The sequence below is a fragment of the Ochotona princeps genome, chromosome 10 (genome assembly GCF_030435755.1).
Source record: "Ochotona princeps isolate mOchPri1 chromosome 10, mOchPri1.hap1, whole genome shotgun sequence".
Classification (NCBI taxonomy): Eukaryota; Metazoa; Chordata; class Mammalia; order Lagomorpha; family Ochotonidae; genus Ochotona; species Ochotona princeps.
In genome coordinates, this window is record NC_080841.1 from 33,120,404 (window position 1) to 33,141,753 (window position 21,350).

The 21,350-nt window shown below is 43.2% G+C and overlaps 1 protein-coding gene across 3 annotated transcripts in view; it reads right to left on the reverse strand.

The window, feature by feature from the left end:
- FAM171A1 (family with sequence similarity 171 member A1) overlaps positions 1 to 21,350 on the reverse strand; it is a 130,010-nt gene that overhangs the window by 61,452 nt on the left and 47,208 nt on the right. The window lies entirely within an intron of this gene.

A 21,350-nucleotide genomic window follows, 5' to 3' on the forward strand; every position in this document is an offset into this window, starting at 1 on the left:
CTCCCAGGAACTCATGGGTTTCCCAGCCCATCCTTCTGAAGCCCAATCTTCTAGTGGGGTGGTGAGCTGGCCCAGAGCTTTCCCCACCCATTAGGGTACTAGGCTCTTGGCATGTTTGCTGGCCTGGGACCTTACCTCTTACGCAGACCCAAATTCCAGGCCTATTTAAACTTCCCCAAGCCTGGTCTACCAGCATACCAGGCCAGCATGCTAACCTAGGGCTTTCCTTTCCCCTTCCATCCCTCTTTCCTCTCCACTCCCATCACTCCACACTACCCGTGACCAAGCATGTGGGGAAATCCCCAGGCTCATTCCGCCTGCCTGAGCTATCTTCTGCTGCTTTCCCAGGCCATTAGCAGGGAATTGGGCTGGAAGTGAAGCAGCCAGGACACGATGCTGGTATTACAGGTGGAAGACTAGTCCAATACTCATGGCACTGGTCCCTTTTTCTTTTCTTTTCTTTTTTTAAAAAAATTTCATTCTGTCATCTTAAAGAGCCAGCAAGTATTCACTCAACATTTGTGGAATGAATTCTGGGGTGAAACTAACCACATCCAAATATGGCCCTGGCCCCTACAGGTGGGTGTGCATATTTAAATTAAATTAGTTAATACTAAGCTACTGGGAACACTGAGCTCCATGATCACAGAGGTGGCTTGTGGCTGCCATCTTGGCCAGCACAGGTTGACCCTTTCCATCACCACAGAGAGCTCTGCAGGACAGCATTGGTGATACATAATGAATTTTCACCTCATGATGCAAAGAAACAAATCCAGGTATCTAAATGGCTTAGGGAGCTCCCAAGAGGTGGAGTGACGAGACACACAGTGTGCCCTCAACTGCCTTGATAACAATAAATGGGGCCCTCTATAGTCTCTGTCTTTTCCTCATTACCAGCTAAAATGACCTGTGTCCTGTTGCCTGTGCTCTCCCCATCCCAGGAACTGTGAGGAGGCCTTGCCGGGCACCATCTTCCACCAGTCCTCCTTGCAGCCCAGTCACTCAGCTTCTCCAGGTCCTTGCCATCTCCTCAATGAGGCTCTACCACCACCAAACTACTTCATTATTATCTTTTTAATTATTGTGGGAACTTAGGACATTCTTCCTTGCTCTAAACATATATCATAAATTAGATAGTCCATACACAACATAAAATTCTAACAGTGATGGTGGCCTGGAAGTCCATGGTCATGGCTGATTTAGCGTGTGGTCAGGGCCTGCTGTCCAGGTCATGGATGTTGCCTTCTTGTTTAATCCTCCGCAGGGTAGAAAGGGCCAGGGGTCTCTCTTGGGTCTCCCTCACAAGGACACTAAGGACATTCCTCCCAGTCATCTGGGCTCTACCCTCATGATGTTATTGTCTTTGAAAGACCCCCTGGGGAGCCAGGGTTTCAACAGGAGGATTAGGGCAGGGGAACAGACCAAACCAGGGAAAGTTATGCAAGGGACTCCTCTCTGCCACCACTGCCACCACACTGTCCAGATGGATCAGTTTCAAATAGTGATAACTGTCTGCCATTCTTTTCTCATCTATTCTCTTCCTCCATTCCTTTTCTTTCTGGAGCAAATTCCAGATATCATATTAAGTTACATAACCTCCCTGTAAACTTCAATTTATAAAAGGTAAGTATTTAGGGCCCGGCAGCGTGGCCTAGAGGCTAAAGTCCTCGCCTTGAAAGCCCCGGGATCCCATATGGGCACCGGTTCTAATTCCAGCAGCTCCACTTCCCATCCAGCTCCCTGCTTGTGGCCTGGGAAAGCAGGAGAGGACGGTTCAAAGCTTTGGGACCCTGCACCCGCGTGGGAGACCCGGAAGAGGTTCCTGGTTCCCGGCATCGGATTGGCATGTACCGGCCCGTTGTGGCTCACTTGGGGAGTGAAACATCGGATGGAAGATCTTCCTCTCTGTCTCTCCTCCTCTCTGTATATCCGGCTTTCCAATAATAATAAAATCTTTAAAAAAAAAAAGATAAGTATTTAAAACAAATAACCAAAATCTCATCATCATACCAAATGAAGTAACAATCTTTTTATATCATCTGATGCCCAACATATATTCAGTATTCTGCTCTCTGAAAACATTTTTTAAAATTCTGACCATTGAATTTAAAATGTCAATCCCAACCTGCCTTGAACTTCTGATATTATTCAGCTTATTCTCCTTTTAATATTGTGACACCCATTAAGTTTATAATGTATATGTTTATTAGCTGTCAGCCTACACCAGATGCTTTGAGATCTAGTTCACTTGCTTATTTTTCCTTTTTTACTCTCAAGTCCCAGGTATACTGAATAGTGTCTAATACATAGTGAGCACTCAGTACATATGTTGAGCATATCAGGGAAACCTGTTTGTATTTCTGCATAGCATCTGTCCCATGCCCTAAGTTAGCGTCCTTGTTGTTGCTCTACTTATATCTTACTCTTTTTTATGCAGTTTTTCTTAAAAAAAAATTTATTTATTTATTTTTATTGCAAATTCAGATATACAGAGAGGAGGAGAAACCGAGAGGAAGATCTTCCATCTGTTGATTCATACTCCATGCGGCTGCAACAGTCAGTGCTGGGCCAATCCGAAGCTAGGAGCCAGGAACTTCCTCCAGGTTTCCCACGTGGGCGCAGGGTTCCAAGGCCTTGGGCTGTCCTTGACTGCTTTCCCAGGCCACAAGCAGGGAGCTGGATGGGAAGTGGAGCTGCTGGGATATGAATCGGCATCCATATGGGAGCCTGGTGCATTCATGGTGAGGACCCTAGCTGCAAGGCCACTGTGCCCAGCCCAGTTTCTACTAATTCTTAAATAATATCAAACTCCATTGGAAAAACATCAAATAATTCATATAACTGACTGTAATTAATAAGTATTTAATACGATACTATGCATACAGGAGCTAATCAGAAAATATTGATCAGCTACTGCTGCATTACATGGTACATGGTCTTTATCACTGCTTGATGATATAAACAAAGGAGATGGGAATATATAGCTCCTGTTTCTAAGAAGGTTACAATTTGGAATGGAAGATGGAGCCAGAACTGATCTATGTGGGGGAAGACAAAAAAGATAAAATTTGGTAGGGAAGTGTAAAAAAAGTTGCAGTCAAGATGAGACAATCTGGAACTTGTAGACATAAGGAGGAACAAAGAAACCAAAAAAGATCTGAAAGTATCCACAGAGAGAGGGTTGGTAGTCAAAAGATTTAAAGAGGGGTGTAGTGTGACCACCACTGGAAAGCAGCAGACATTGAAGGAGTACATGCTGTGTGCCTACTGGCCTAATTATAGGGCACAGAGTTGGGTGGAGACAACACTTCCTGGGAGGGATGAAAACTGAAGGTGAGGCTAGAAGGGTGAGTTGCATAGATAGATGAGGCTGACCCAGCGTGGCATCTTCCAGAACAACCTTCTTCCGTGTGAGGACGTTCCACACTCCAAGTTCCAGACACTCATTTTCCAAGCCTTCCTGTGGGGGAGCAATATGCTTTGGTACAGCTTAAACTAATGCTAGATTTGTATTTGGAAGACAGCATCACAGAGAAGCAGGTGCTTTTCCTGAATCCTGGGACCACGAAGGATGCATCTGGGACTAGTCTCAGCCTCTGGCTCAGGGCATGAACAAGGATCCCTTCTTATTAAGCCAGCTGGAATGTGTAGTGCTGGTTGTCCAGAGTGTGTGCTCTGGCCTCATCTTGTTATGCACTCTTTCTTAGCAATATTTTCCAATCTGGAATTCAGCTGTTGCTTCTATAGCATTCTAAATTTTCGCAGGCCAGTGGCAGAGCAAAGAGGAGCATGCAGGAATTCCTCCACCGTGGTCCAGAGCTCTTTCTTCTCTTGGCAAACATGAAGGTTTTGGCTCTGCGGGCAGAAGCTTATCCGTTTTAACTAGTACAAAGAGCATCTGCTTTGTGGGTAGAAAACTAAACATTATCTTTTAGCCCAGCATTATCGTTTAGTCATTTCCTTTCTGACTACTACAGATTTAGAACTAAATGTGACAGGGCTGTTTTGAATTGCTGGCTTGGGAGAAGGCAGACTTGGATGGCAGGGACAAGAGGATGGAATTACAGTACATGATGAGCAGACAAGAACACTGACAGAACTGCCTGAAGACACTGAAGGTCCTGCATAAAATTTGCCAGGATTTTTCTTACCCCTTCATCCTCAAATAATAATGCACACCTTTAGCTATTCTTCGGCTAACATGAGAATGCATTTATTTGATAACTTCTCATCCAAACTCCACAACAAACATCCTTAACTTCTTTCTCAACATCATGTGCTAACCATGGAACACTCAGGAAGGACAAAGCCCTCATGGATTTCACCAGGAACTAATGAAACAGTCCCCTGCTAGTGGAATAACAGGCACTTGCTTTCTGAGCAGCCTACAAGTCCTGCTCTCAAATCTACAGTAACAGCTCTGGCTTTGTCTTGGGGGGCAAAGTTAGCAGACTCCATTCTTTTCTGTTTGTCTCTGTGAAGTCTGTGGCTCCCTCTGTTTCTCATTTCTTTTTACAGTTCCCTATATTAGCCTTTGTTTTGGGATTTTAATTATTTTCTTTTGTTTTGGTTTTTAGAGATGCTGGTTTCCACAGCAACTAGTTGAGAACCCAATATTTTCTGTATTGGCTCTAGGGCTCAGGCAGAAAAAGTCCATTTCCACTAGGCCACCCTCAGGAAGGCTCTCATCCCCAGTGCCTACAGCTGTGGGAACTGCCTGTCACCAGGGGAAACAGCTGAAGAGGAGGCACCACAAATGATCTCCAGCACCGTGATGAGCTATATTTCACTCCAATAATGGGGAGTTACACGAGTCTGCATCTCTTAAGACAAAGAAAGATTACTTGATCATTTTTTCCAAGAGAAAGGCTATTTTTAAAGTGTTTCCAGATCTTTGCTCCAAGAGATTTTTGTCCCATGCTTCTTAGTGCTTGAATTTTACAGCATCTGCATGTGCATCGAATTTCCATGACTTTATACAGCAATTAAAAGCACATTCTAGAATGCTTAGCATGTGCAAGGGGCAGCTTTCTATCCACTTACATTATTGTTTTTATGAACAGAAACCTTTTCACTTTGCAATCTGAATAATTTATTAAAAATGCTGCTTCACTAGAGTTTTACAAGTGTTTGTTCTTATCTACTTGAAATACAGAGAAAAAGAGGTAGAGAGAAGCTTCTATCTGTTGGTTCACTTCTTAAATGCTTGTGACAGCCAGGGCTAGTTTAGGCCATCCGTGTCTTCCATGTCAGTGGCAGGGACCCAAGCACTTGCTTCATCAACTGCTGCCTCTTAGGATACATTAGCAGGGAGCTGGATTGGAAGCAGATTAGCTAATAATGAAAGCAGGATATGCACACATAGATGTATGTTGACTTTCTACTGTTTTCAAATAACAAGACTCATTCTTCTCCCTTTTAAACACTCTATCATGGAAACATAAGGCATGGTCCTACAAAATCATCGATTTCCTACAAATTTCTGGCTAAGAATTCTGCTAAGTTTGCCCATTTAGCATCAGTTAGACAGTCATAAGTTCATTCTCTTATTATACCTGAGAATGAGGTTTCCTCTATGAACGCTATGCTGTATGAGCAAGCATAAAGGTACTATATTTATCAAGACATTTTAGGTAAACATCCCAGGATAATTTGAAAATTGTTGTTGAACTTCACCTGGCTCAACTGTAGAATTAATATACAAGGGTATTTCAAAAAGTTAGTGGAACAAGAGAATTACAATTTCATTTTCATGCAAAGAATTGAAATCCATGCATAGATTTTTACAAAATTCATGTTTGATGACTTTTCTAAATAATATGTTTATTTATTTAATTTACTTGAAAGGGAGAGCAGAGAAAGAGAGACTGATTATCTCTTGCATGCTCGTTCACACACCAAAGGTGAGCACAGCTGGGGCAGGACCAGGCTAAAACCAGGATCCAATGATGCAAGCCATCACCACACCTCTCACGGTACACATTTTGTAGGAAGCTGAAATTAGGACAGGAGCTAGACTGGAACTTAGGTACTCTGATATGGGTTAAAGGTTTCTTAATATCTATCTCTCCAAAATCTTTAAAAAGCAAATATTATGTATTTTTATTTATTTAACAGAGAGAGAGAGAGAGAGAGAGAGAGAGAGAAAGAGAGAGAGAGAGAGAGAAAGAGATACCATCTGCTGCTTTTACTCATTAAATGCTTGGAAGAGCCCCTGGTAGGGACTGAAACTGGGAGCTGGGAACTCAATCTAGGTCCCCCACATAGGTGGTAAACAACCAAGTATTTGAGCCTGCCAAGATCTGCACTAGCAGAAAGTTGGAGGCAGGAGCCAGAGCCAGGAAAAGAATCCAGATACATCAATGTACAATGTGGGTATCTTAATCACTAGCTAGTTACCACCTCTTCATGAACTTTTTGAAGACCCTTCACATATAACTGCATAAACAAAATTATACACATAAATAGAACTGTATAAACATATACTTAATGGCAGAATATTCCTATGAAACCTTAAAAATTCATTCTATGAGATATATACCTGGTAACAAACAAAACCTACTAGGATGTCAGCAATCACATCAATGCAGCTTCATAACAAATGAACTTATCAATATCTTTCTTTCTGTCTGACATGACAAAGCAAATGATGAAACATAGCCTAGAAATGTAAGTATGAAAATGTGTTTACCAAGCTTTACAAAGTAACATACACTACCGAACAAGAGAATAATGTGTTGATGACAGATGACCTACAAGGATCTGCACGAAAATTCCTACAAGAAACCACTATAAAATGTTTCTGTTCCCTTGGGGATTAAAGATTTTCACAAAGGTACAAAGTCTCCTTCTGGGGATTCAGAAGAATCAAGAAACCTTTAAGTGACTGAGAAATAGTAAGTATGTCCATAGAATCAGTGGAGACATCTTATCGAAGCCTCAAAGATCTGTTGGAAGACACTTCTGGTGTGGATTCCAAGCCAGCCTGTGGAAAAAAATGTGTGTGTGTGTTTTCATATGCATTTATAATAGCTTTTTTGGGTCTAAGGCTAGGATAAGAGCAAAATTACATAGCATATACTTTGAAGAAAGTAGCTCTGGGATGGTGACAATGGGTGATGATTTCTAGCAAGTTATTTCTATGAGAAGACACAAAGTGCTAAGTTGGGGCTAGCAGTGAGGTAACTGCCCAGTAATAACATTCAGAATTTCTTTTATTCATTAATTACATTGTATTATGTGACACAGTTTCATAGGTACTGGGATTCTCCCCACCCCTCCCCAAACCCTCCCACCATGGTGGATTCCTCCACCTTGTTGCATAACCATAGTTCAAGTTCAGTTGAGATTCCCTCATTGCAAGCATATACCAAACCATTCAGAATTTTAAAAAAATGAGCCAGAAGGCAGGCTGAAGAGTGAAGAGGGTGGCTGGAAGGTTGTGAGACCTCAAAATGGTGCGAAGCTCTCCAGTAACTTGAAGCATGATGAAAGACAAAGAGAGGGCCCTAACTCAGTGGAACTTCAATCAATCCACTGATTACACACATGTGCTCTATTTTCTCGAAGAATGAAGACTATTTTCAAGCTGTAGGGAACATATTATTCAGTTTTTTCTGTGTAGTTTCAGGTAGAACTGAAATATCCCAGGCCACTTGTGGGTTTATGCTATGTACATTCCTGACCATGGGGAGCAGCTGCAGAGAAAGCACACTTGCTGGTCATGTGGTGCTGGGCTGGCTCACAGGTTCTTCCATAGGTGGTGTCGTGTTGGGCAATACCACTATCTCCTTGGGCTGCCACTTTCTTGTACACAAAAGCTGGATACCAAGGATTTGAGAAGATTCTTCAGAACTGTTGAAACACTGATCATATGTATAACGTGTCTGCCACTGTAGGTATCCTGATCTTGCCTAAGAGTAAGCATTCCATTAAGCTTAACCTGGCAAACAACATCTCAAAACCCATCACCATATGTCCTCCAAAAGGTTCTCAAGAAAAAAAAAAAAACTAAAAAAGGAAAGACAGTACACACCCAGTGCAGAGCATGGCATGTTGACTCTGACAGCCTGTGTTTGAGCAACAGTTCTGCTACTTAGGGCTCAGTGCTCTCTGTTTCCCTTAGCTTTGACTTAATGTGCTTTCAAAAGTAGGCAGTCTTTGTCTGTCTACCTACCTGCCTTCCCATCCATGGATTGACCATCCATCCATTCACCCACCCATGCATAACTAGCTCCCTTTTATTTACTGATTTCTTCCCCCCAAATAAGCTGCAACATATGGGGATGGGCCCTACTGAAGCCAGAAGTTCAAAAATGCATCTGGGTTTCCCACGTAGGTGACAGAGACTCAAGTGTTCAGGCTGTCATCTGCTGCCTCATTGGATTCACATTAGCTGGAAGCTGGACAGGATGCAGAGGAGACAGACCTTGAATCAAGCACTCTAATATGGAATGAGTGTGCCAAGCAGGAAGTCTGATGCTGCAGCAAACACCCATCTCAGCTCAGGGCTTTTAGGCAGTTTCCTCATCTATCAAAAATGGGGCTAATGCTCTTGTCCATAAAAACCTCATGGAACTATATTCAGAGAAATTACAACAAGAAGGTACTTCCCATATGGTGCAGTACGTATTGAGGGATAAATAACTATCAGCTATCTTCATAATTATCTGGTAGTCTTATACCATCTGAGTCTTAAATGAGGACTATCATGAGTCTATAGGAAATTTACAAATGGCTGCCTTCCTGTAAAGGCGTATGGAAGGAGCTGACCATGCCTGGCTACAGGTCATAAATGTTTCTTCCTTCTCTCTCGCCAGTCTAACTGGACAATTCCCAAGAATAAAGGGGGTTGAAGGAAAAACAAATCCTACTGTTAGAAGAAAGTGCCCTTTAGGGCTCTTTTACTTTTACACATCTTAAGACCAAGGAATTTAATGTCTTACGGTCTGAGTTATCTTTCCAAGGATTTTAGTTTTCTGGTGTCCAGTCCTATTAGACACACAGATAGCATCTTGTCCCGAGCGTAAGGCAAGCATGCTCTACCATTAGAAAAGACTCGGGTTCCTAGAGGTCAGGGCTTCTTTCTTATAATGTAACTCGCTCATGTCCAGGTGTCCCCTCACTTCCTCTGTAATGCTTTTAGGGGATCTAGAGCACAGGGCACTAGAGGAAGAATGTTGACAACCCTGGCTACTACCACTGCTGTGAATAACGAACAGTCTTGCGCCTCTGATCCTGAAGTATCACACCTTCTACTCTCTGCTCTAAAACTGGCTGGCTAACTTACTGGCTTCCAAATAGCACAGAATCTTGGACTCTTCACAGTTCTCTGATAGTCACAAAGGAACTCCAGGAACTATGATGTCACCAAGGCAGGTGGGCTAGGATTCTAGACAGAATAGGGAAACTGGAGAAGAAACTAATAAAGAAGTCCCAAGTTATGAAGATTTGCTTTTGACAGTGGACTTTCAACTTCTTAAATAACTGTTAGGGATGGTCCAAATTGCCCCCCCCTTTTTTTTTTTGGCAAATTCTAACCACTCCCACTCCTCACATCATAATTTCCCCCCACATATCAGCTTCTGTGCTCTGCTAATTGTTCCAGAATGCTCCACATGACAACAGTTCCACAGGACAACAGGGAGAAGCAGCAGAACCTGGGGGTTTCTACTCCAAGCATTTGTGACTTTTTTTATTTGTTATTAAGGCACTGATCATTTTAGTTCCTTTTTAGTTCCTATGAGAGGTGGAAAGTCAGTCACCTTTCCATAACAAGCAGTAACTGAGAAATGTAATTAAAATGATATGCTAGGGGCCCGGCATGGTGGCCTAACGGCTAAAGTCCTCGCCTTGAACACCCCGGGATTCCATATGGGCACCGGTTCTAATCCCGGAAGCTCCACTTCCCATCCAGCTCCCTGCTTGTGGCCTGGGAAAGCAGTTGAGGACGGCCCAAAGCTTTGAGACACTGCACCGCGTGGGAGACCCAGAAGAGGTTCCTGGGTCCCAGCTTCGGATCGGCACAGCACCGGCCCGTTGTGGCTCACTTGGGGAGTGAATCATCGGACGGAATATCTTCTTCTCTGTCTCTCCTCCTCTCTCTGTATATCTGACTTTGTAATAAAAATAAATAAATCTTAAAAAAAAATAAATAACTAAATAAAAATGATATGCTAGTTAGGTTGCCAGTTGCTATTCATTTAACATTGAAAATGAACTTGTTTAATGAAGCACAACTTCTGTTTTTTTAATATCTGTTTGAATAAATTATTAATAAGACAGCATAGTCAACCATATTCACTCCTACAAGTAACAAAATTAACATCCTAACTAACACCCAGATTATGAACTCCAATTTAGAGTAGTTTTCTAAGAAATTTCAAACTACAGCACAACTAAAATTTCCTGCTTCATCTATATAAGGAAAAGATTCAACAATTCTGAACAGCAAAGTACTGTTTCTGATGATTTTTTTTTTCCCCACAGTGAACACCACCATCCAGTATTTTCCACACAGTTTAAATCTACAGAATGGGTTCTCAGTTTGTGCCAAATCGATTAACCTTTCACCCTTTAACCTTTACAGCTCATGTTCTGGCAGTACTATCAAGAAAGGGGTTTTATTTTCATCTTTTCCCTTGAACAAGTTCCACACACCCTTTCACTGCCAACTCTGAATAATTCTATAGCAGAAAAATGGAGTTTTACTTTTCTAACTGGCAGTACAGGTCTGCCATGATTTTGTTTTATATTTGAAACTGATGCTATTTTTAGTTCTCCTTCACAAAAGCATTATACTAAATGTCACCTGTCAAATGGGTCACAGACATCTACTCCACACTTCATAATCATTTGGCTCAGATCAAGAACTCAAAACTTATGAGAGTTGCAGGGCCAACAATTACATCCGCAAGAGAGCCCATCAGCCAGAGAAGTTAGGAATTCAAGTGTTGGCAGGAAAATGCACAGATGAAAGATATGGAAGCGTAGCCCAGGGTGGTCAGCTGGTGACCAGCCATGCTGTTGCTGGAGCCATACAGAGAGGGCCAGTCCCCTCCACAGCCATCAAGTCAGCTCCTGCGGCTGATGGTGCACCTTTCTGCTGGAACACAAACAAGAATTTGGAATGGGAAAAACTGTGGGTCTTGTTGGAGGTTTCATCCCCACAGGGAATGAAGGGTGGGTCTTGGATGTACTATAAGCTGTAACCCCTTGTTTTACAGATGAGGAACCTGAGATTCTCATTCATAGTATCTTGCTGGCCTGTAGCTTAGATGGGACTGGAAGGGTGAATGGGTGTAAGAATTGTCTTTTTCTTTCTTCTGTAATTTTGATGTTCTCACATCTTACAGTTTTATTCCTCTTAAGTAATTTCCCCTCCAAGGACAAGCTAAATCTTGGGCACACTGAATTCACCGCTATGTGTGATGCTCAACATAACTAACCAATCCAGGGCACACACCTCTATCTCCTCCATGAAGGATTCTTCCAGTCCATACCACTATTCCTCTGCCCTTATCACCCAGGGTTCAGAAACCTGACAACTCAGAGCAGCTGCCATGCCTTAAAACCTGTTGAAATTATTCAAGTTGACCAATCCTAAACCTGCCTGACACCTTTACCTTGTCTTATCCTTCCTGGGAAAGTCACAATAAAGGTTCTCACCCACATTCTCCCTCATTCCTCTGATCTTAAGACCAACCTTGCTGCTTCTGTGTGGCCCTGTGTGGCCTGGGCTGCCCTTTTCCCTCAGGAATTACGAGTATAATTATGCATTTAATTATCTTTTCAATGACAATTGTCTCTTGATCTCTTGGCCAACTCACATTTAAATTAGCAAAACGTGTATTTTATTTTAAATTGTAATTATTTGAGAGGCAGAGACAGAGAGTACTTTCATTTCCTGATTCACTCCCCAGATGCCTGCGACAGCAACAGCGGAACTGGGCTGGGCTGAAGGTGGGAACCAGGACTCAACCATGTTCTCCCACATGGTTTATAGAAACTCAACTAGGCGAGCCAGCATCACTGCCTCCCAGGGATTGTTTTGGCGGGAAGTTGGAGCCAGGAATCTAAGCCAGGTACTGTGATGTGGGATGCAGGCATCTTCACTGCTAGGCTAAACACCACCCTCAAAACCTCTATTTTAAGAGAATCAGTGACTCAAGTTTTTCCTAGCTGAGGATACTCTACGAAGAAAGGATCAGTACAGAACTAGTTGTACTTAACAGCTGCTACCAGGAAGAACTTCAAAGTTTAGGCTGTGTGACTAAAGAGTAAATTCTAGATCACAGAAAGTAATTAAGCAGTAAGAAGAGGAAATATCCAGTCAGGGAAGTGCAACAGCAAAGTGAGGATCAGAGCAGATGAGCCTAAAATCCTCTTGGATCCTCTGCGATGTTCAGAAAACAATCAAATGCATCAGGGCAATGAGAAAACAAACAGCTGACACTTTCAAGGTCATGTGGTCACCAAAGATTTCTGAGTAGAGAAGAGGAGGGATTCATCTTGTAACTGGAACGGGGGTGGGAGAGCAGGGGCATCTTTCACCCCCTTAGTAGGAGGGAGGAACACATGAAGTATAACCTATTGGCAACATAACAGGTAACTAACTCATAGACAACAGACTCGAATCAATATTAGACAATAGTAAAACTACAAGACATATAGAGCAATCCTGACAACCTCTTAACAGGAGGTCATGTGCACAGAGCAGGGGGGGACCCCAGAGTGGAGCAGGTGGACTAGAGGTGGCTTGTATTCCAACCCTGGAGACTCCTAGATCCTCACCAAGGACTATCAGTATGGGCACCAAGGACTACATCCCAACTGCCAAGGAGACCACAGGGAATTGGAGTGCCTTCGGAGGCCAAGAACTCTGAGGTCACCCACCCCCGTTTGGATCTACCACATGGGATGGAAAAAGCCCAAATCCTTCCTCACAGGATCCAAGGTTATCAGAACAACAGCCAGGAGCCCTGAGTGGTCCACAGAAACAAAAGAACAGTAAGCTTCCTTGGGGACTAGGGAGAGGAGCTTTCTCTGGTCCTTACTTAGTTCCAACTTCGGATCATCACCCTCTCTTGCAATAACCATCAAGGATTGCTCCGGAACCCCCCACCCCAAAACACACACACACACACACACACACACACACACACACACACAAATTAGAATAATTAGAGAACAACAAGGAAAGGTTAGAACCAGACAGGAAACGGTCAGTGGGGACACACACATACCTTACTAGGTAGGACACAAAGATCAGTTACTCCTCACTAAGGTATTGAAGATTTCTCTGCACATCCCTCCTAAAACTGTTCTACACTTGTTGATATATGCCTTGTTAGAGTTATAAGCCAGTTTAGGCTATCCTAAAATCTGCCAGGTTCAGTAAAATTATGCTTCAACACTACAAACTGCTAAATAGACACGAGACAGCTGAATAGTACCCTATAGCCATTTTAAGGTGTATAGAAGCTGGTTGTATATAAACTAAAATTGAAATGTCAATGAAGTAGTCACAGGATGTAGTTAAGAACTTACATTTTTTTAAACACATTGGTTACTCAATACCATGTCAAATAATTCCATAATGTTGTAAATTGTTGTTGATGTTATGTTGTGGCTTTTAATCGATCGGGATGATATTCTGCCAGCTCTGCCTTCAGACCAAAGATGGTCTCCCCAAGAAACCACTGAACTTATCTGGACAATAAGATGCTGGACTCTATGCTTAGTATATGCTTGCAATGAAGGAATCATGACTGGATTTGAACTGTAATACTGCACCAAATTAGAGGAATCCACTATGGGACAGGGGTTTGGGGAGGGGTGGGGGGAATCTCAGAGCCTATGAAAGTGCGTCACATAATGCACTGTAATTAATATTAAATAAAAAAATAAAGTTGATTATCAAGATCATCAGTTTTAGGGTGAAGATTCTTGGGCCCAGTGTGGTGGCCTAGAAGCTAAAGTCCTTGCCTTGAATGTGCCAGCATTCCACATGGACGCCAGTTCTAATCCTGGCAGCTCCACTTCCCATCCAGCTCTCTGCTTGTGGCCTGGGAAAGCAGTTGAGGATGGCCCAAAGCCTTGGGACCCTGTACCAGCGTGGGAGACCTGGAGGAGGTTCTAGGCTCCTGGCTTCGGATTGGCGCAGCACCAGCTGTTGAGGTCACTTGTGGAGTAAATTATCAGATGGAAGATCTTCCTCTATGTCTCTCCTCTCTGTATATCTGACTTTGCAATAAAATAAATAAATAAATCTTTAGGGCGAAGATTCTTAAAGATTATCCCCTAAGTATAAATGAGGGCAGAGGGCATTTTGGGAATAAACCTGTGAATGAGACATTTCTGTATATTTATGTCTCTGCATCTGAAATGGAAAGTATTTAAAAGTTGAAAATATGGAGGGTGTATGGAAGGAAGTAGGTTTGGGGAATAGGTATTTAGCCTACTAGTTAGGTTTCCCACATCTCACCTTCAAAGTGCTTTAGCTTTTTTTTTTTTTAAAGATTTATTTTATTTTTATTACAAAGTCAGATACACTGAGAGGAGGAGAGATAGAGAGGAAGTGGAGCTGCCGGGATTAGAACCAGCGGCCATATGGGATCAAGGCAAGGACCTTAGCCACTAGGCCATGCTGCCGAGCCCCAAAGTGCTTTAGCTTTAATCTCTGGTTCCTCACTCCAGTTTTACGCTACCACCACCCTGGGAGGCAGCAGTGTTGGCTCAAGTAACTGTCTCTGCAACCCACATGGGAGACCTGGATGGTGTTCCCCGCCCTGGCTGTTATGGGCACTTAGGCAGTGAATCCGTGGATGGGTATGCTCTGTGTGTGTATGTGTGCATGCATGTGCATGTGCCTCTCAAATAAAAAATAAAATGAACAGTAATTCTGGAGTGAGCCCTGGGGCCCTCCCCTGGGCTTTGTGTCATCTCATTTTTAGGGTATTAATATTAGTTTAGACCACGTTTCTGTGAAAACACTCTTGGGTGACCTCATTTTCTACTTCCATGTGCCAATCCTGGAGAGTAATGATCACAACTGGCTCAACCTCAAGAGGGAAAATAGTTTCACTTGTTTATCAGGAAATTATGAATCAGTGCAAATCCTACACTTCCCACTCACTTGCTTGATGTCACTGGATAACATATAAAAGGCCTGTGCAAGAGTGGGAGGTCAACCCATGACCTTGGTGTAACATACATACGAACCTAACCAATAAAGCTACTGGCCCAATCCTCAGGATAAAGCATGAGGACTTCCTCAGAAGTCGGAATGGAGGTAAGAAGACCATGAAGCTACAACCACCACCACACAAGCATGAATGCAGTCTTGCAATATGGTGGTGCTGTCTTTGCAAGAGACCAACCAATAAACACTTAATGTTTACTTATAAGCATGAAGGTGATGTGGAAAAATGAAAATTTAATTATTAGCAAATATTAAGTAATTATGCTATCCATATTCACATCATAATCTTTCAAAAGCAATGACTGCTGTGCACACAATTTCAATGCAATACATTGTTGGTACTCTACTTCTAAGTACATGATCAGAGTCTGCAGGATTTACTTAGGAAGGCCACACCCAATGACTCTAACTCCAGAAAGCAAGACTGCTGCCTTATTGTGCAAATAAATAAATGCTAGGAGGGATCTACAGAGTATGTCTTATAGATAGACAAACATCTGCTTATATTTAATTTTTAAAAGCAGAAGGCTTTTAAGATGCCAAAAAGCTTAGACATATTATCTTGACAAAATCTATTTTGATCAGTATTTCCATAAACAACTATTAGTATTTCAATTTAAAAAAAGCTATTCCTTTGGAGGCTGGCATGGTAGCTTAACCAGCTAATCCTCTGTCTTGTAGTGCCAGCATCCCATATGGGTGCCAGTTCTAGTCCCGGCTGCTCTATTTCAGATCCAGCTCCTTGCTTATGGCCTGGGAAGGCAGCAGAGGATGGGTCAAGTACTTGGGCCTCTGAACCTGTATGGGAGATTTGGAATGAATCTTCATATTGGCTCAGCTCTAGCCATTGTGGCCACTTGGGGAGTGAACTGGCAGATGGAAGATCTCTCAGTTTTTGTCTTTCCTTTTCTCTGTAAATCTGCCTTTCAAATAAAAAAAAATCTATTTTTTAAAAAGCTACTCCTTTTATTCCTGCTTTACATTTGGAGTAGTCCATTTTTGTGCTTACTGTTATGTACTTTATAAGCAGAAAACTTAATGGATTTAAATAAGCATTAATATAACAAAAATTAGGAGCAAGTAGAACCAAGTATATTGCATTTTCAAATACACCTACTTACTAATATTCATCAATATTCAAATAAGCCAAACACTTGCTCAGAATTCACAGCTTAAATGAATTTTAAGTTTTCTCAAGGAAACGTCACCACTCAGGCTTGGCTGATAATTCCCAATTAACATTCCCATTGAGCTAATCAATGGCATGTTAATTTGAATCCATAAGAAAACAGAGTATTTTAAGATGATGAATATAATCACATCTATCTTCTACAGGTTTGTCTTAGGACTTAAAGAAAATCTTCATGTTCTATGTCTTGTTTTCTACAATATGAAACATTCATTAAAAACACAGATAAAGTGCTAATTGCTTACTGTAGAAAATTTCCTGCGATCCTTAAATTATGTGTGTTAGTGATTGGCAAGCCTGCCATGTGTAGTATGTTTAGGTTCTAAACTCTGATCTCAAAACTCCTGCAGGTCTCTGAGTTTGTTCTTTTCCTTTGCTTGTTGGATTTATTTATTTTTATTGGAAAGGCATATTTATTGAGAGAAGGAGACACACAAAAAAAATTTCCATCTGTTGGTTCACTACCCCAATGGACACAATGGCTGGAGCTGAGTTGATCTGAAGCCAGGAGCCAGGAGCCAGGAGCCTCTTCCAGGTCTCCTACATGTGTGCAGGGTCCCAATGCTTTGGACCATCCTCCACTGCTTTCCCAGACCATAAGCAAAAAGCTGGACGGAAAATGGAGCAGCTAGGACATGGACTGGTATCTGTACGGGATGCTGGTGCTTGGAGGCAGAGGATTAGCTAACTGAACCAACATGCTGACATCCTCTGAGTTTTTTCTTAAGCAAAAGTAAGTTATCTTTGGGTCTAGGATGTACTAGCCAGACAGCAAAAGAGAGCAGGCTTACCCTTGTCAATGTCATTTGACAGTCAAATCTTTTTCTGGTTTTGAAAGAGCATTAAATATGTAAAAAAGAAAAAGTTTAGTTTGCAGTTTCTGCTGAGATGCCCACATGGGGCAGTGTGGTCTGACGGAAAGTGCTAGGTGAGGGAGGAATGTGATAAGGCGAACATAAAATTTATTTTAAAACCTTATACATATATGAGTGTATATATATGAGATACTACAGGTCCTTTAACTAATTTTTGATCTACTTGCTAAAAAGTCAATGATAGGATGGGAAGGCATTCAGTCTTTAGGAGGTAACTTTTCTTCCACAAGGCCCAAGGCTTCAAGCAGATTTATGTTCTCTCATTATCAACAACAAGTAGCTCATATGGCTCCATTTCCATGCATCCTGGGACTCCCCTTACATAAGCTGCTCTGAAATCTAGGCACTGTGTTCTTCCTCTCTGGCTGTACTCTTGAGCCTAAGGAAGGAAGTTCCTCATGCTCCTCACTGAACGGAAGCATGCAAGGTCTGAGGAGGCTAGGAGGGCTACTTCACCCACGCTGCAGCTCTCCTCCACCCCAGCCTTTCCCCGGCACGTGACGGGATCGTTCTCCCAATCAACTCTCTGGCTTTGAAAATCTAAGCTCAATCTAAGAAAAATGGTGAATAGACAGTGCCAGACCAGGGGAGCTACTAATGCTTCAAGGAATTTAACATCACCCTATGATGTGTGGGCTGCTTTACTGCTCACAAGGCATGCTCACTTGTGAGGTATGTAAGATTGGCTCCATGTCTTGAGACACGGGATTTGACTCAGAAAGGTCAGACGACCTTCCGTAGGCACACAGCAGAGCTGAGACTCAGCCAATACGTTCTAAATCTCCAGCACTTTGTATTACCCCCAAGGAGCCTGCATCTCAGATGCTGATCTTCAAATGTGACAATAACAGGAGGCAAGTGATAAATGCAAACCTTGTTTATAAAAGCAGTCTTGAAAGAATGAGAAAGAAAATACAAAGCAACTTCCAAAAGTTCATGAAAATGTGACCAATAGTCATCATGCTGTGTGTATTTGCCTGTGTGGCCCCAGCACCAGATGTGAGTGCCCTCGTAGCACACAAAGAAGCCAGGTAGTAAGTGCCTGCTTTACATACTGATATGTCACCTCCAGCCTGATTCCCTGTCACCTTGATGCTGAAATTCCAAGAGAAGTCTGTTGGTATCTGAGGTTAATTTCCAGGATTTCTTAGCCTTTGAGCCATATGGTCAAGATAAAATGCTGTGCTTGCTGGAACTCAAATAAAAGTGGACCCAGTGTGGTGATGAGGCCGGGAGATATGCGTGGCCTAGAGCTCTGCCTTCTCAGAGATCACTATTGTCCCTCCACAGCTGTAGAGCAGTGTTCTCAGCCTGTGGTTCAACAGTGGTTCAACTGCTTGTTACTTTTAAGGTTGGCACCAGAAGGCAAACCAACTACTGGGCCGAGCGCTGCACTTTTCTGTTTTTTACTTCACAGCGACATCCTCCTAATAAACTGAGCTGAATTACTGATTTCCATTCTGGTCTAAGCTCCTTTTCTTCCTGTGCAAGCCAGGAACAAAGCACTGGTCCAGGAACCAGTTCCATAGAGTTCTGGCGACCAAACATGCTTGATTAGAATGTATTCCTATGTGAGAATCAGGAAAGGAGGGGGCAGAGCCGGCAGGGGAAGAAGGGGTGGTTCTCTTGCTGGACAGCTACTCCCACTAGAGAGCATGAGCTGGGATGGGGACAGACCAGACTAGGCAGGGCTACAACACCTGTGCACCTCATGTGGACTAGATCAAGGTCCACCAGGCTGGGCTGATTATTCCTACTGGTGCAATCCACAATTAGAGTGGGTGAGGGTTGTTGGGGCTTAGCCACAGCATCAGCTGGCAGAAGCTGGCAGAAGCTGGCAGAAGCTGGCACTGGGGTCTAGTTCTGTCAAGTTAAACCACAGAACCACCTGAAGAGTGCATAATCCAGGAGTGGGAGTGGCCTGGGAGGGAAATAGTGGGCTCCTCCCTCTTGGGTTACCACTCCCACGGGAGGGCACAAAAACCAGGACAAGGGTGAGGGATGGCTAGACAGAAAGGCACCCAACAGCATGTGTATAGGTTGGATAGTGGAGCTGGTTAGATGGAACAAGGTTTTAATACCCATTGACATGTATGAGAGTAGAAGGGGATGTGGGACAGACTGAACTAGTCTGCCACACATACTGGCAAACCAGGGTAGGGGGCAGGCCTGGTGGGGGTTATTGTGGGTCACTCTGACTAGGCTGCAGCTCACACTGGTTTGTGTGAGGGCTGAGTATGTGTTGGGCAGAACCAGGCTGTACTGCAGCATCCATTGGTTCCAGTGGAAGACAGGGATGGAAACAGAACCAACCCAGCAATTGCAACCACCAGCTGATCAGGGCAATGGACTATGCCAGGCCCTGTGCTTGCTAGTACATACAAGAATCTGGTCCGGGAACACCTCAGACAAAGTTTCTTTGGAGATCCCCCCAATCGAGCTTCAGGACTCAGAACCCTAACCATCAAAAGACAGATGACAGAACAAGTCAATCAACCACCTCAGCTATATGTTGGCAGTGAAAAACTGGGCAAATGGAGACTTTATGATGGATTATGTCAATCAATGGATTCTTCAATGACCTCATTGTGCTTGGAGTGGTGAGAGTGGCAGCAATTTAGAACTGTTGAACTATCAAAACCAGTTGAGCAAGACCCTCGGAGCATGCCCCACATCTGGGACCTGGGGTGGGTGGGAGACTGGGTGGGGCTTCTCCCTTAAAATCCCCTTTTATATCAGATATATTAAGGAAACAATCTGGAACTAATTGTCTTGCCCATCTTCCTGTAGCGCTTGAACCTTTTTACCCTAATTATGTCAAGATTGTCAAAAAAATAAATTAAAAAAAATCTTAAGCTAAAAAAAAAAAAAGAATGTATTCCTTCCTCCATGAAAGCCCCTTGGGACATCCTGCTCCGACCCGCAGGAGCACCTTCCTCTGTGCTGCTGTCTGAGAGGCAGGGCTCCAATCAATGACAGGCACCCACTGCCAGTCTGGAAGGAATTCCTTGGGTAAGCAGGAATCCCTTGGGTAAGGGGGCACTTCTGTCCTGTAGCAATCCTCCATCTCTCCCTCTCTGTTCAGGACCAAGCAGCTGCAGGAAGGCAATCAGAGAATTTCTGACAGCTTCAGAGCAGGCCATTCCAGCACTTGCGGCCAGATTACCTCTAGTTCTGGCTACTCTCTTTCCTGACGGGCAGCTAGCCTGTTCTGAGATTGCACAAATCTTTGTCTTCCTGACTTACAATTTCCTTTCTGTGGCTTCTCTTTCCTCACTTCATGCTGCCCTGGAATATAAAAATGAACACTTATCCTCTGTCCTGAAGATCTGGTCTAGCAAGAATCTCAAGATGAAAATGTATACACCATTAAACCACAGATCACCACTAAGTCAATCAGTTGTCATTTAACAACACAATTTTCTTCTGAGAAAAACTGACCACTCTTCAAAATTTAGCAGACTTGGGGTTTTCACTTTTGGGACGCTGCAGATTTCCAAGCCTTTTAAAATGAGGCATATCTATAGCCATGGGAAAAGTAAGGTGCAGAGTCAACACAGGCTGAAGAACAACACAGTCCTTCATGGGCCACTGAACTATTTGCTCTTTATTTTGTGAACCTCAATGTGGAGAATATACATAAGGTGACAGGAGCGCAGGGTCAGGGAGCAACACACCTTTGCATTCTCTAATGAGGAAGGTTCACTTTCTCCTGGAACTAAAAGATAGCTTCCCTGGAGTCCACACGCGGTGTAGGCAGGAATTGATCCTGTCCGCCTACCCAGTGCACAGAGGCCAACACCATGACTCACCGGATCTGGCCAGTTCTGGGATTCCATCTGGAAGTCATGGCCAATTCACTGGCAGATATTTCCTATGGACACTGTGCTCCTGATCATACTAGGGAAGCCACCTCTACCACTGCACTACAATGGTGTGATGCAGTGCCACGCCAAGAGCTTGATTGCACAGCACTCACTAGGACAAATCCATGTCCTTCCCCAGGTCTGGGAGAGGACTTCACAATAGGAAGCCATCTATAATGCCACAAAAACTAGAGACCTGGGGCAGGCGTTTGGCTTCT